General features: G+C 46.5%; 1 protein-coding gene across 3 annotated transcripts in view; it reads right to left on the bottom strand.

Annotated features, from left to right (window-relative positions):
• The window catches only part of GHR (growth hormone receptor), a 141,654-nt gene extending 130,254 nt beyond the window's left edge, over positions 1-11,400 (bottom strand). The window contains exon 1 of one of the 3 annotated variants that reach the window (XM_068665882.1): positions 11,277-11,400. The gene's annotated coding sequence lies outside the window, so the exon portion shown is untranslated. Of the gene's footprint in view, positions 1-5,183; positions 5,488-10,988; positions 11,250-11,276 lie in introns of those variants that run through there. The other 2 variants (XM_068665880.1, XM_068665884.1) reach the window with 2 other exon arrangements.
• Positions 11,401-16,097: the final 4,697 nt, after the last annotated feature.

Genomic DNA, 16,097 nt, shown 5'->3' with positions numbered 1-16,097 from the left:
AAAACTTATTTTGAATTTCCTTCACAACCTCTCAATGCCAGACTGTACTAAGAACTGAAGATGAAAGAACATTGTTGTGGGTCTTCCTGGTCCCGAGATAACTATTTCCCATGGCTCACATGGCATTTCTTTACTTTTTCAACATTTTCTTAAACTTAGCACAATTAAGTAACTTTTCTACCCAGTGAATTGCTGTTAGCAAAGGCTAGAAAAGCAGCCAACCTTTGAAGTCCATGGATAGACCTATGAGACAAACAATGGCACAAAATACTAATGCCATGTAAAACATAACCTGTTTGTAATGCTGTGTGCAGAGAGTTCCCTACCAGTTAGGCCCTGCTTTGCTCTTCAGAAAGGAGTTACCAACACAGTTTTGAAACCATCATCCCTCACCCACCAGAGGCACACAGGTCTTAAGAAAAAGTGGAGAGAACATGAGTAATCTGTTTGTTTTTACTGTTGGGAGTGACAAAACAACATAGTAAGTGGCACTAGTCCTTTTCTGTACTAGCTGAAGCACTCTGCAAAGAAAAAAAACAAAGGAATGAATAGTTAAGAGCAGTAGGGGTCAAAAGTCAAGGCCTGAGGCCAAAGCTGCCAAAAAGCAGCTATTTATAATGTAGAACATCCAAAAACATTTGTGCTGTTCACTCAGCAGTACACACACTCCATCCGTGATTTACAGTACTAGAAGAACTTTCTACTGTACGCATCTCCGTCCCTTAACATATCCCACAAAGCTTATACAAATTAAAGAATCAATGCTAACCTGGAAGCACAGTTAAAATTCAATGTACTTTTGGCTCTTTTTTTTTTTTTTACTGTTGCTTTTCAGATGTCTGAATTTCTCTTTTTAAGCTATTAAGTGCTTGTGTTGTTATAGCGCCTACAAGTGATTGACAGACAGTTGTGCTACAGACTGTACAAACAGAACAAGATGCAGATTAACACCCATCTTTCCTCAGAAGATGCATTACTTCTGTCCAATAACTGCTGTAACGAATTTGGTTGCTTGCTCAGGCTTCCTGCTATTCTCCATTAGCTGGTTTCCAACTCCACCAGTGCCACACCTCCACCACCTTCTGCAGCTCCACTCTCTTAAGGTCCCCTATCGTGTGCCCTTTATGATGCGCTGCTTCTTCTCTGCAGGCATCACAGGGAAGCATGTACTGAATTCATATACAATTCCACAAACTCTAAGGCAGATTTCAATTTCTGCTCAGCAAGCCAGCAAGCGAGCAGCAGGGAAGGAACACAAGGCAGCTATGCTTGCAGACTGCTGAATGGGCAATTGAAGCCACGGCTGCCTTTTCCTTCGGCGGTGCACAGCTCAGCACTTTCCCAGAACTGGCTTCTCTGTGCATTGTCTGGATGTGCTCCACAAGCCACAGTTTGCGAACAACTGCACTGCTTCTGTCTGGGAATTTTAATAACGTTTTTTAAAAGCACCTATTTGTATTGTTACAGGAGTAATCAAAGCACAAAAACATTCAGAAAATACCAATCAACTGGAATATTAAGTAACATCACAAACACAGCATTCTGACACTGCCCTCCAGAGCCACCCTTCCAAAACACAATGATGTGGCAACAGCTAGAGATCGTTTGCTCGTCCTCTAAAAGAACCTTCTGTCAGTCCTTCCACACTTTTTCTAAGCCATGCATTGACTTCGTGTTCAGTAAGCAGTGGATCACCGTTCTGATATTTGGCTGTGTCCACTATTTAATGTGACTGCTTAAAAACATTCAGAAGATGACACAAAAACCAGCTGTGGAAGCCTCTGTAAATAATCTGCCCTCTTCCTCACAGTCAATATTGACACTGACAGAGCAAAGTTTGAATGCAGTACTTCCTCCCCTCTCTGGCCAACTCATAGTAGTTTTTCCACAGAATACTCAATAGGTCTAATGACTTCCATCATGGTAGACTACACAAGGGTGAAACTGGCACAGGTTGCCCAGAGAAGCTGTGGATGCCGCATCCCTGGAGGTGTTCAAGGCCAGGCTGGATGGGGCTTTGGGCAACCTGGTCTGGTAGGAGGTGTCCCTGCCCATGGCAGGGGGTTGGAGCTAGGTGGTCTTTAAGGTCTCTTCCAACCTAAGGTATTCCATGATTCTATAAAACTGGCTGCACCCAGATGGGTGGACCATTCAGTGGGTAAGGAATTGGCTTGAAGGCCACACCCAGAGAGCAGAGGTCAGTTTTTCTATGTCCAGGTGGAGGCTGGTAACAAGTGGTGTCCCTCAGGGGTCTCTTCTGGGATGGGAGCTGTTTAGTGTCTTTATCAATGACACAGACAGTGGGATCAAGTTCATGCTCAGCAAGTTTGCAGATGACACCAAACTGAGTGGTGCAGTCGATACACCAGAAGGAAGGGAAGCCATTCACAGGGACTTGGACAAGCTGGAGAAGTGGGCCCACGTGAACCTAATGAGGTTCAACAAGTCCAAGTGCAAGGTGCTGCACCTGGGTCGGGTCAATCCCAGACATGAGCACAGACTGGGAGAAGAACCCACTGAGAGCAGCCCTGCAGAGAAGGACTTGGGGGCTCTGGTGGACAAAAAGCTCGACACGAGCCAGCAGTGTGTGCCTGCAGCCCAGAAGGCCAACTGTGTCCTGGGCTGCATCAACAGAGGGGTGGGCAGCAGGTGGAGGGAGGGGATTGTGCCCCTCTGCTCCGCCCTTGTGAGGCCCCACTGGGAGTGCTGCATCCTGGCCTGGGGCCCCCAGCACAAGAAGGATGTGGTGGGGCCAGAGGAGCGCCACAAGGATGATCAGAGGGCTGGAGCACTTCTCTGATGAAGACAGGCTGAGATCTGGGGTTGTTCAGCCTGAAGAGAAGGCTCTGGGCAGACCTCACTGCAGCTTTCCAAAAGCTAAAGGGGGCCTACAGGAAAGCTGCGGAAGGACTCTGTCAGGGAGTGTAGTGACAGGATAAGGGGTAACGGTTTTAAACTGAAAGAGGAGAAATTTAGATTAGATATTCGGAAGAAAATCTTCACAGTGAAGGTGGTGAGGCACTGGCCTGGGCTGCCCAGAGAAACTGTGGATACCCCATCCCTGGAGGTGTTTAAGGCCAGGCTGGATGGGGCTTTGGGCAACCTGGTCTGGTGGGAGGTGTCCCTGCCCATGGCAGGGGGTCAGAATTAGGTGGTCTTTAAGGTCCCTTCCAACCCAAACCTTTCTGTGATTCTATACAGGCTTTGAACCTATGGTGCCCATGAAAATTGACAATATGAAGTATGTTTAAATATGCTGTGGTATAAACATGAGAAATTTATAAACGAGTTCACACCCCTGTTAAAAGTGTTTAAGGTTTCAAAATTAACTAACAATTTATATGACATAGCATATTCAGCTCTCAGTCTCAGGCTTTGGTCCGTGGCTCCAGGGGCCCAGGAGCCTGGCCACTCCTAACGGAGCAAGCAAAAAGCAAGAGGAACAGGCAGCTGGTCGACCCAGAAGCTACAGCCAAGGCTGCATGAATGGGAACGCAGGTACATCTCAGACTAATTTTCAAGACACCTGGTCCATTCATGTGTTTGAGACCTGATTGCTGTGAGGAATTATGATTTTTTTGCCAGTAAGGGTACGCTTCTGCTTCATATGGATGGGATTACCACATGTGTCAGATCTCTTACCTTGGCAAGAACCTTTTAAATTTAGTTTTTAAAAATCTGTGAAGTAATAACTAACTGGTAAGAGAAACCTGGTTCAGCCTTAAGAACAAATGGTGGCAGTCATTCATGTTTATTGTCATCTTCAGTTTCTTCACGCTTCAGTATCAGGAAATGAAATGAAAGCTGCAATATGAACAAACTGTGTGTACCAACTGCTCACATATAAAATGAGTTGGTGAAAGACATTAGTTGTTTGATGCAAAAATACCATTGTTCCATTCCCTGTGTTTGGTTACAAGATGCTGCATTGACAGGCTCCTGCACAACACTGCAACCAATATGCTTTCCATTTGGAAAGCACAACAGTGTAAGCCTCTGGCAAAACAAACATTTCTACCCTTACCACAGATCTACCAGGAAAATGTCACAGTCTTTTCAGTAAGAAAAAATAAGAATCAGTAAGAAAATATACTTCTGGATGTCATTCAAGTTACAATCAAGTTTTTAAATCACCTTGGGGTGTTTTGTTTGTTGTTTGTTTTTTTTTCTTTTCTTTTTTTTTTTTTTTGGTGTGTTTCAAGCCATCTCAAACACCCTTAAACAAATCGTTACATTTAGTCTTAAACATGCCTTTCTAATTATTGGTCCTGTGCTGTTTAGCCTTCACCTTAAGGTAGTACAACAGGAGTTCAGAGTATATAACTTCAGTACTTCCAGTACCATCTACCAATACCCCAGGCTTTCATGTCCTGTTTTTTCTACTTACTCATATTCCCCTTTATTCACAAATTATCCACAATCTATATTCAGCACCTGGCTTTTGATCCTTCATACTATAACTGCCTTTCCTTCTCTGCATGATTTAGCAAACTGAAACACCTTTAGGACATGCTCATCCGTTGTGGAAAACTTCTTCCCTCTTCAGCTCTGAGATCTCCTGTTGTTAAGGAGGCACACAGCTACCTTAGGCCTGAAATAACATTCAAGCAATAGCACAGAATTCTTTGAAAACTGAATTACATCTGAAATTCATACCTCAGCATACACAATAGTACAACTGCTTCTGTATGAAGGTTTTTGTTCTGTTGTTCAACGTTAAAGTGAACAATTAATGCACAGCATGAAAGTCACGAGGAGAGACTTTCTTCCTAAATCATACTTTATTTCTTTCTGATAGATGTACTTTTTATTTTCACTGGATCCATAAAGAACTCCCTTGGGTTCTTACAGAGAAAGTCCTCAGTATACAGTAGTAGAAGAGAGGAAATAGGTCCTGCAATGATTTTCACAATCTATTTTGTTACTCTAGTAAAACATTAGCTTATTTATAATTGGAAAAAAAAAATATAGAATAGGCTAAAACAAATGCACAGGCACAACAGTAAACAGCATTGCTTTTCCCATCCTGGCATTATATGCATTCACCTATGTCACAAGCCGTATCAAAAACATGAGTGCACAATGTATGGCTTATTTCCCTTGCATGTCCACACATGACAGATGTGATCTACAGATACACACAACAAGCCTGAAAAAATCAATGGTGTATAAAGATTCCTCACGTAAATGCTGTAGTCCTTGTTGCTCCGATGCAAGTTAGGCAGGTTGCTCGCACCACTTGGACTCAAGCAGGTAAATGCCACTTTCCTTGATGCCACCAGCTGCTGCACCTGCGGTCAGCCGAAGCCTTAAGAGCGATCGGGCAGTATCCTCTGCAGTTAGCACACTTGTGCACTCCTCGTGGTGGAGAAATTACATGTCACTGAAAAAAGCGCGCCGGAACCCTGCGCAATCAAAGAAATCCATTCTCTTAAAGCTACCTATTATGTCAAGTAAAGTAGCTATTCAAGCAAAATACTTCACTAGAAACCAGCAGTAGGGAGGTGCAGGCTGCTTCTAGGGAAGCGAATGCTTTTTCTGAAATGGCTTCTGAACTGATATGGCCACCCGCACTGAACGCACCTTGGTGCTGGAAGATACCGGAGCTCATCACATGTGCCCACAAAAATAGCCCTCCTCTCCGGCAGGCTGTGGGGACATTTCTCCCTGTCCCAGGCTACGGTTCCCCTGCGCAGTACAAGCTGTCCTGCACCCGCAGAGCTGGCCTGCTTACAGAGAGCCAGCAGGGACCGTATCACGTAACAGGCGCCTGCTGAGCAGTGCCACCACCACCCAGCTCGAACGAGCCCTGAGACTCACGGCCGCTCTCCAGAGGCCGGACACAAGCGCAGGACGCCGCCTCTCACAATCCCTCTCCCATTCTGCTGCAGGAGCATTGCAGCCGCGGGTGCAAAGAGTTTGCTGACACGTGCTGGACCAGCAGATTAGCACCGTCTGGAACAAGCGCAAGAAAAGCCTGAGAAGTTTTGGCTGCCTGTGGTTGGGTTACAGGTGTTGATGAGCCAAGAAGCTCTGCACAGGAATTTGGGAATAAAAGGCAGGATTTCCCAAAGCGTGCTGCGAATCGTTCCTTATAGTGGCTCCACTCACTGAAGCAAGCATGGAGCTACAAAGTGCCCTACTAACACAGAAAATCAACCAGGAAGGCTGAAACCCCAGTGAAAGCACAGCTGACAAGGCTTGATCTGCCCGGAGGTGCAGATGGGTGTGCAGAGCCTCGCAGTCCTGACCATGCTGTGCTCTGTGCTGTTTACTTAACATTTGACTTAGCCCTTAGAGCTGCTCTGTGCTTGAGTTCACACTGTCGCAGTCAGTTCAAAAGCTGTAGTTTTCTTGAGTTGTTTTTTTTTTGGTAAGTACAAGTTCCCTAGCATTCCCCAGACGTACTTTTTGCTCTAAGATATTGATATCTTCTTCCTGCGACTACTCTCAGTAATCATGTGCAAAGATACGCCAGCTCATCACTTCTAATTGCTCTCCTCCTCTCAATCACTATGCCAGACCTTCCATCCTACAGGCAGGACAGATGAAGCTTGGCCCCACATGTCATCACATTCAGGCACCTTCAACTTGTCCAAAGCGAGGGACAAGAAACATAATCTAGAAGGAATCTCAGATTCTTACACTCCTTCAATCCCTTTTTGCAGCGTTACGTGAAGTGACAAGCAATCCCTTGAACAGTCAAAACACCAAACAGTTTGAGCTATTCTGGATGAACACAATATACTAGACATCACTCATAATAATTACAAGTGATAAAGGAGGTTCATAGCATTGTTCGTGAGCAAACACAATTTAATATGCATTCAGTACCAAATTGAAACAATATTTGCAGTCACGCAGTAAAGGAAAGCCCACTGCACCAATTCCTTCTTAAGGTAACACTGACAAACTCCTATATGTGAATGAAAAAGACAGGAAACAAAAAAAACAACCATGAAATATAGCAGAAATCTGGCTGCTACCTGAACATTAGGGAACAGCTAGGAATTCCAATTAGGCATGCAGTTTGTGAAGTGAAGCAAAAATTAACAAGCACACTCATATAATTGAGACAGCTCAAACAAAACGCGTTGTTTTTTTCCCTGTGTTTCTCACAGCCCACAAACTCTACAGTCAGACCATCTCCATCTACTCCCCACACTCCAATAGACACAAAAGGAGTTGTTCAGGTGTATCAATAAGGTTGTAGAGATGAGCTAAGCACAGAACAAAACACAAAACTGTTGCACAATGCATCCATCCTGAAGACATACTGACATATAGAGCCAGCCCACATGGATCTAAACAAAAACACTATTTCACAGATGCAGTGGATTTCCAAGACTGGAAACAGCTGTTCAATGTTTCTACCTGGGAAAAAACAGGTAAAAGTACTTCTGTTCTCCCCAAATTGTAGGCTCGTCACACCTGAACTGCTGCTGCCACTGTAAAAGCTGCAGTACTGAGTGCATGTATCAGGCTGCACAGAGCTGCAAAGCCAGAAAAACCTGGGTACAAGCAAATCAACCCTTAGTGCTGTGCTTGATCAACTCCTGACAACAGGTCAGAATATGTTTTTTCTCCTACTGAAGGGCCATGTTTTACCAATCTCATTTTCTCCTGAAGGAGGCAAACTTCAAGCTCAATTTAAACACTTGAATGATGCAACACGATGGCGAGGAGACCGAGCTGTTATTAATAAACCAGCTCTTTCCAACTAACCCACAGAGTTATGTGTTAGCTGCTGACAAACCTGTATTGCACAAAATTACCCTGTGGAGCATCTGAAATATTACTTTATGTTTGGACTGACTACTTACAAACTGAGTTTGAAGACTGCAATGGACTTTTAGTATTCAAACAGCTTTTCAACTTCTAAATGTTAATTATCTCCCTGTTATTATCCAATGTTTAAATGGTATCCAAAAGGAATTGATTACTCATATTTATATATCATCTTTGTTCTGGGATTACAAGCATAAGCTTATTAAGCAATCACAGACAGAAATCTTTCTCCTTAATGAGTGTAAAGCTGGTGAAGCATCTTCACTTCATACACACTAAGTTTGACTTCTCACACTGTGTACTCTGCACAGTGCTCAGTGCTTGATCCACAGGCTTAGCAGGTCCAGCACTATCATATCCTAACACGGTGCATCTCTCCAAATGACTACAGAGGAGGTGAGACAGGAGAGCGTAACTCCCTCCACACCAGAGCAACGAGCACTGCGCTTATTCTCTCAACGCACAGAGGTTTAGATTTTCTCCAAAATTTACCGGAGCTCCACCTCTTCCCATCTACACTCCCCATGCAGAGTTTGTTGTCTCCACCACATCTCCAGAGCTTTCCATACAGTCCCGTTCCCTCTCCTTTGCCCTTATCACCACGTTCACACATTGCAGTTCCCTTCCACAAAACATCACCACTACTTCTTCCATGCAGCAGGACAGAAGGCTGTGCTGCAGAGCACACTGCAGTGAGCAACATTACCTTGTTCAGGTAAAACACCAAGTCCACCCCTACTGCAAAACACCCTGCTACTGCAGAGTGTTTCTGAAGTCTGTGTTAGCTTATTAAGAAAAGCCCGAAGTTTCTGGCGATGACTACCTTTTTCAACAAAAACCTGCTTTCTAAATAGACATTCAATAAAATATCATGCTTAGATGTATTTTGATTTCATAATCTGCAGCATTATGATATGGAAAACATCTGCCTCTGTCTGGAAACAGCCTTTATAATTTACCAGTAAAATGCATGTCTCCTACACTGAGAACCAGCTCTGGTAAAACGACGCTTGCTACACCTCTCATGAATTAAAATGATGTGTAAAATAAACAACCACCTCACATCAAGAACTTAACTTGGGATTTGTATACAGTAAAGAAAGATTTCCCTTGTGATTACAATTGGAGCACAAAGTGTTCCTTCAAGCCCTGACATAAATCTGTTCCTGCCAAGCTGGTATCTCGTTGCGTCAGCCTTTTGCCTTCACCACTATTGTGGTGCCTGCTCTCTGCCTGCTTCCCTCACGCTGCCCTCTTCCTGCAATTACCACACCAACTCTGCTGGGCCAAAGATTCATCCTTCCATTAAATCAATAGGTGATGAAAAAATCAGCAAGATCCTTTTAGTTAAGAGGAACCTGACCCTTTAGCAAAACCGTTGTTCAGGGACTCCTGTGTGGACTTGTTACTGCGCTGCTGTTATCCTTGTCTTGCCTTTCCCCAACCACTTTATCCCCTCTTTTTGTTACTAATATTTTTATTTATTTGCAAAGCTTTGAAATTTGTTCTGACACCTATCATGGTGGACACCTATCATAATGGAAATTGCTTCACCTGGCTTGAGTGCAGGTGCTATTGTGTTTGATAAACTACTTTTTTAAATTATTTTATTTTATATAGTTTTTATTTTATTATTGTGCTTAGTGACAAGTATTCCCAGCCTCTATTTTGTCCATGAGAGTCTAGTATTTCAAATAAGACACAAAATATTACATTTATTCATCTCGATGCTCCCTTTAGCAGTGCAAAGTAAACGCTCAGTTTGATTAAAAAACAAAACAAAACAGGACACATGATTTCTGAAGCAAAAGGCATCTTTCTTTTAGAGAAGTAAGGCCTATCTTTAATGTATATACAAGAACAGAAACACACGTACAGTCAAGGGAAAAAAAGCCCTGTAAGTGACAGGGGCTAAAGGGACCGATACAGACCATGGAACACAGAAGTACCAACCCAAAAATAAGTGAATTTCCAGCAAAGATTTCTTTCAGCCTTCCCTGCTGGGATCGGGCGCGGGAGGTCACCCGCAGTGCCACACTCCCGTTCGGCCAGCAAGGACGGGCAGAGCCCAGCTCCGTGCACCCAGCCAGGGCACCCAGTGCACTCGCTGGGTGCAGGGTGCTGCAGGCAATGGTGGCTGCAGGGCCCATGGGTTTATAGGGCTGCACGGTGCTGCTCGGTGCAGCGTGAGCGTACCGGCACCGGGAGACAGCGCGACGGCTCGCCGGCACGGACACAAAGCTGGACCGTACGGCGAGAATTTGGCTCCAGAATATCCAGCCGTGAGGTATCCGGGACTTCTGCGCGCGTCAGAGTAAGTTTCAGCAGTTGTCTTCGTGAATGAAATTAAAGTACCACTCACGGGCAATTTTCAAAATGACTCCTGGGAGAAGCCATGCAAACCATCTCGTTCGTCAATCCCTCGTAATTATTAAAACACGCTCACGTCCTGAACTAACACGGCGAGCAGCAACTCCGGTGCTGCCCGGCTGTGATGCGGCGGCGATGCAAGGCGCTGCATTCCTGCTTGAACACTTCAAGCTGCCCGAAAAACTTTTCAGTAACACTCGTTTTTATCGCTGGGAACCACACAACATCTCACTGGCAGCCCTCTGCAACCTCGGCGTGGCAAACAGCAGCTCCCAAACGCGCAGGGCATTAAACTCACACAAACCCCTTCGCACCGCTCCCTGCCCGGCACCTTCAGCACCGGTGCGAGCAGCCCAGCCTGTGCTGCCCCCGGGAGCCCTCATTTCAGGGGTGATTCTGCATTACCTGCTCCTCGGGGGGAGGCGATTTCAGTTTTTCCTACCCAAACGCTCGCTGAGAGGTGCAGCGGATTTACAGCACGGGATGCGGTTCGGGCGGCAGTTCTTTTTTAGCTGCTTCACCCTCGCTCCTGCTGCATCCGAAAGCATAAAACATCTCCTACTGCCCACCCCTCCAGCACCTTTCTGCACCGCGTGTTTACGCCTGCTTCTCCCCGGTTCTCTCCCCGAGGACCACACACACCGACACGCATAACCGGGCGGAAAAAAGTTGGGTTTGGGTCGCTGCCGGTCTTTTTCTTTTTTTTTTTTTTTTTTTTTTTTTCTTTTTTTTTTTCTTTCTGGGGGGGGGGGGGGAAGGAAAATTGGCGCTGCCCGCTCCCCGCGGGGAGCAGCCTCCCCGGGGCAGCCCCCTGCCCGCTCGCTACTCACCGGCCGCTCACAAACTTCCCCCGCCTCGCCCCGCTGCCGCTGCCGCTGCCGCCGCCGCCGCTGCCGCCTCGGCCGCCGCCCGCCCCGCCTCGGGCGCCATCGGCCCCACCGGGGCACGGCGGCGCCGGCGGGCACGGCGCTGCCTCGGCCGGGCCGGTGCCGACTCGCGGGCAGGGAGCGGAGCCGCCGCGCCGAGCGCCGCCGCCCTCCTCCTTCCCCCCTCCACCTCCCCGGAGGGCGGGCGGGCAGAGCGGGGCCGCCCCTCACCGCCGCCGGGCCAGGACTCACTTTGCTGCACCCCCCCCTCCGCCTGCCCTCAGCGGCTTCTTCCTCCTCCTCCTCCTCCTCCTCCTCCTGCTCGTCGCCCTCCCCCTGCCATGGCCGCGGCAGCCCGCCGTCAGCCGCGGGGGTGACGGGCCGAGGGAGCGGGGCCGGCGGCGGGCGGGGGGGGCATGGCCGCGGGGAGGGGCCGGCGGCGGGGCCCCGGCAGCGGCGATGGCCGCCGGGGCGGTGAGGCGAGGCCAGGCGAGGCGAGGCGCGGGGCCGTGCGGCTCCGTCTAGGGGAGGAGGCGGCGCACTGCAGCGCGTCCTGGCGGAGGGCACGGCGGGAGGGTGGACGGCGACCCCGCACCTCTGCCACCGCCACCACCAGCACTGCCCACAGCCACCTCAGGCTGCCCCGCGGTCTGAACCCGGCCGTCTCCCGGGTTTGGGCTGAGGAATCACAGAATTTCTAGGTTGGAAGAGACCTCGAGATCATCGAGTCCAACCTCTGACCTAACACTAACAGTCCCCACTAAACCATATCCCTAAGCTCTACATCTAAACGTCTTTTAAAGACTTCCAGGGATGGTGACTCCACCACTTCCCTGGGCAGCCCGTTCCAATGCCTAACAACACTTTCAGTAAAGAAGTTCTTCCTAACATCCAACATATGAAGGAAGGCGGAAAATCCCTCAGTGCACCCCTCAGGGGTGCCGCAGTGCCCTCCAGCACCCATCATGCAGCACAGGACGGGAGCTGTAGGGACATCGTAGCTCACCCTTGTTCCCTGCTGTGGTGTGTTGTCCACAAACACTTGTGTCTCCACATGGAAGTTGTTGGGTTACAGGTGCCAGGTGTGGTGCTGCTCCTGGCAGCCCACACTGCCCGAATCAGCACTGCCCTTATTCTTGCACCGGTGCTCATGTGTGTGGTACTGCTTGGCTTTGGGGAGCTGGTGCATCTCAAAATCCAAACTGCAAATGAGAAGTGCCCAGGTGGCCAAGAAAGGCAATGTCATCCTGGCTTGTATCAGGAATAGTGCAGCCAGCAGGACCAGGGAGGTGATTGTCCCCCTGTACTCAGCTCTGGTGAGGTTACACCTCAAGTACTGTGTTCAGTTTTGGGCCCCTCACTACAAGAAGGACATTGAGGCCCTGAAATGTGTCCAGAGAAGGGGTACAAAGCTGATGAAGGGCCTGGAGCACAACTCCTGTGAGGAGCGGCTGAGGGGACTGTGGTTGTTTAGTCTGGGGAAGAGGAGGCTCAGGGGAGACCTTATTGCTCTCTACAGCTCCCTGAAAGGAAGGTGTGGGGAGCTGGGGGTCGGCCTCTTCTCACAGATAACTAGTGATAGGACTAGAGGGAATGGCCTCAAGCTGCACCAGGGGAGGTTCAGGTTGGAAATGAGGAGACATTTATTCTCAGAAAGAGCAGTCAGGCATCAAAATGGGTTGCCCAAGGAGGTGGTGGTGTCACCGTCCCTGGGGGTGTTTAAGGAAAGGTTGAACGTGGTGCTTAGGGACATGGTTCAGTGGGTGACATTGGTGGTAGGGGGATGGTTGGACCAGACGATCTGGGAGGTCTTTTCCAACCTTAATGATTCTATGATTCTGTGATAAATGATCAGGCAGGCTCTCCCTTCAGGCTGTCTCTCTGTTCACTCATGTAAGTGCCAGACCAAATGAGAGGGCAAAAATACACAAATGGGGCAGAATGGGCAGTGAGGCGTGACCTCATTGATTGTGGATGGGCTTAAGGGAATTGAAATCTAGTATGTCAATAACTAACTGCCAGAAGTCTCACAGAGGCTTTAAACTAAGTGCTTTCAGGGCATGAAGACACATTTCCTTATTCCTACATCAAAGCCATCTCCTGCCTTTCCCTCACTTCAAAAATCATGGAAACAGAACTCTGTATTTTCCTGAGAGTGTCAACTGATAGAATAGCTCATCCATTAACACACATGCAATGGACACAGTTTCAACTCTTACCACTGGTTAGGGGATTCGCATCAGCATCTCCCAGGAGATGCCTGTGCTGCCAAGCCCGTGGTTGTTCCAGAGGCCTTTCATTCTTATTTCCTGCTGCTGGAGCTATGGGAGAGCATAATTAGTAACTCATGGGGTTAGAAACTGCAATCACAAACCTGATCCTGCCCCTGTAGTTTTGTGGTTTGGAGCACTCTGTTAGAAAAGGCAGAGTTGTATTCCAGCTCTAGAGATGTTTATGGTGTTTAGCACAACATTCCTGTACCATAATGAGAACATATCTCAGATTATTGCAAACTATGTCAGCCCAGTAGCAGTGATAGTCAAATATCTAAAACAGCAGACAGACGATCCAGGGAAAATGCATTATTGCTCTCTCCTTGTATGTACAAATAAGCATAGATAATTATAAGTCAGTAGACTTGTATATTACTGATTTATGCCTTCCTGCAGTTACTTTGTACTAGATGTTTTTTAATGCTTCATATGGCAAGTGGTTTAGTTTCATAGGGATTTATGTCAAACACAGTTCACTGCCAGCCAGACCAGATTTAGGCAAAAGCAGCCTAAGTAATTTTCAGTCAGTGGGCTTGTTGGGCTGTGGGTAGGACTGGGAGGTCAGGAGACACATAAGTGTAGGTAAGTGCTGGTCTGGGGTCCTGGCTTGTGGTAGCAAAGGGGCTTTGCAGGGTTGGAGGTCATCAGTACACAGGTAGGAGAGGTTTGAACATTTGTGAAATAAATTAGCTAAAGATGGAAGATGAGAATTTTACTTTTTTTGTTTTTAATTAATTTATTTTTCTAAATAATTAAGACTTTGCCTGTAAATTAAGCTTCAAGTCTCCACAGTGTCTACAGCTAGTCCTGAAGCTGCAAAAGCACAATGGTGTGTGTGTTACATGTCTGTAGGATAAACATCTTGAATTTTCTTCATTGCTTCAGTAAAAAAAAGTAGTATAATGCATGGTCAGTAATCTTATTGAAAAAAGTCCAATGTTATTTTAATTATTTTTTAATAACTTTTATACTCAGTTTCAGTGAAGGATTTAGGGGGATTCTGTGATTCACTTACTGTGTTCTGCTAGCTTGTGGTTGTATTTAATCATTACCAGAAATTAGTTTCAGAACATGTACCTTACAGAGCACAAATCTTAAGTTTAGCTCTGCAACAATGTAGGATTTGATAATGTTCTTTATATATCCATTAGGAAACATATGCCTCTTTAACTACATATAATTTCACATATGCCTATGAATATCACTGTTTTTCCCCCCCTTCATTTATGGTGTATTATCACTCATCCAGATGCTCTCCAAATCCCTTAGAAAGCCTGGAAAATTAAGTCTGACTAGCATACACTTGATAAAAGATACCTGAATGTTGACCATTTATTCTGACATTTTGATTTTCTGCAAAACATCCAACAGTACCAACGTCAGCTAACGTAAGTATTCTCTTCTCAATACACTCAGTGTCCACTTCAGTCCTTTCCAAAGAGTAGTGTTGAATGTCATCTCCATTCTGAACATGATGCTATGGAACCAGGCACAGCAGGAAAAAAAAAAAAAAAAAAAAAAGATTGAATCTGGTTGTGCTTTCTACTTACGCTAGTGTATAATGCAATGTTTGTCAACAGGATGTTAAATGGGATTCTAACAACTCAGCTCATAGTTATTCATCTGGAAGAGGTTCCTTCACTTTGAAGTGACTACAGCTAGTACTCCTAGTGCTTCCCAGATGAAGATTGGCAGTACTTCTGCAAGACTAGCTGTGAACGCCAATTGTAAGTGCTGACTTAAGCCTGTGCTTGTACAGTGTAAGAGTAGCTATGTCATTAAAGTCTGTCACAGGTGGAGTTACACTGGTCAAACTCTGGCTGCTTGGTTTAAGATAACATCCTATCGATAGCAAAAGCTTCATTAATACATTTCTAGATCAGTGTAACAGGCTCCACATGCAGGGTCTGTGCTAGAAAAAGGGGTTTCTTTAGCTGGGGTAGTTTATCCTGGAAGGAAATAGTGACTTTTTTGCTGCTGGGCATTTTGCCAATAGGCTATTGCAAAACGCACTCTTAATTGATATTTCTCTGCTTGCTGAGAGGCTCTGAGGACTAGTGTGAATAGTTCAAAATTCCATTCTGCATGCAGTTTAAGTGACTATGAATGTGTTTCTCTTGAGTGAGGAACTACTTATATTAATGAGAAAAACAGTTTTTATTTTTTTCAAAACTGCATGAAAAACTGCAGGAGGCTGAAATTAAATACAGACATTGTTCATATTCCACATTCTTACCCACAGCTTGAGTCTGTGTTTTTATCTATCTTTGCTCTGACAGCAAAGAAGGTCTTGGAGGATCTCAGGAGGTCCCCTGTCACACCTCTGCCCAAGGCAGGGTCAGTGTAGAGGTCAGACCTGGTTGCTCTGGGCTTTACCCAGTTGGGTTTCCAAGGATGGACTGTGCTCAACATCTTGGGGCAAACTGTTCCGCTGCTGCTCTGCCCTCACCTTTTCCTTTTCCCTTCAGTCTGAACTTTTCCATATCAACTTATGCCCACCATCTCTTGTCCTGCTGCCTTGCACAGCTGTGAAGAGCCCAGCTCCATCTTCTCAGTGACCTGCTCACTGAGGTAGGGGTGAGCGGCTTTGAGGTGCTCCCAAAACCGTTCCTTCTTCAGGTTGAAGCAGCCCCATCCATCAGGCTACCCTTGCAAGGTGGTTGCCCCAGCCCCTTGGCATCCTGGTGGCTCTCTGCTAGGCTCACTTTATTTTGACAATGTCTCTCTTGTATGGACAGGTGGCAAAGCTGTGTGCAGTTCTTGTGATGTCTTCTCATGGGTGCCAAATGAAGGGGGATAA

The sequence above is a fragment of the Anas acuta genome, chromosome Z (genome assembly GCF_963932015.1).
Source record: "Anas acuta chromosome Z, bAnaAcu1.1, whole genome shotgun sequence".
NCBI classification, from domain to species: Eukaryota; Metazoa; Chordata; class Aves; order Anseriformes; family Anatidae; genus Anas; species Anas acuta.
The sequence above is the reverse complement of the archived record's forward strand: the minus strand, read 5'-3'. Positions and strand labels throughout refer to the sequence as shown.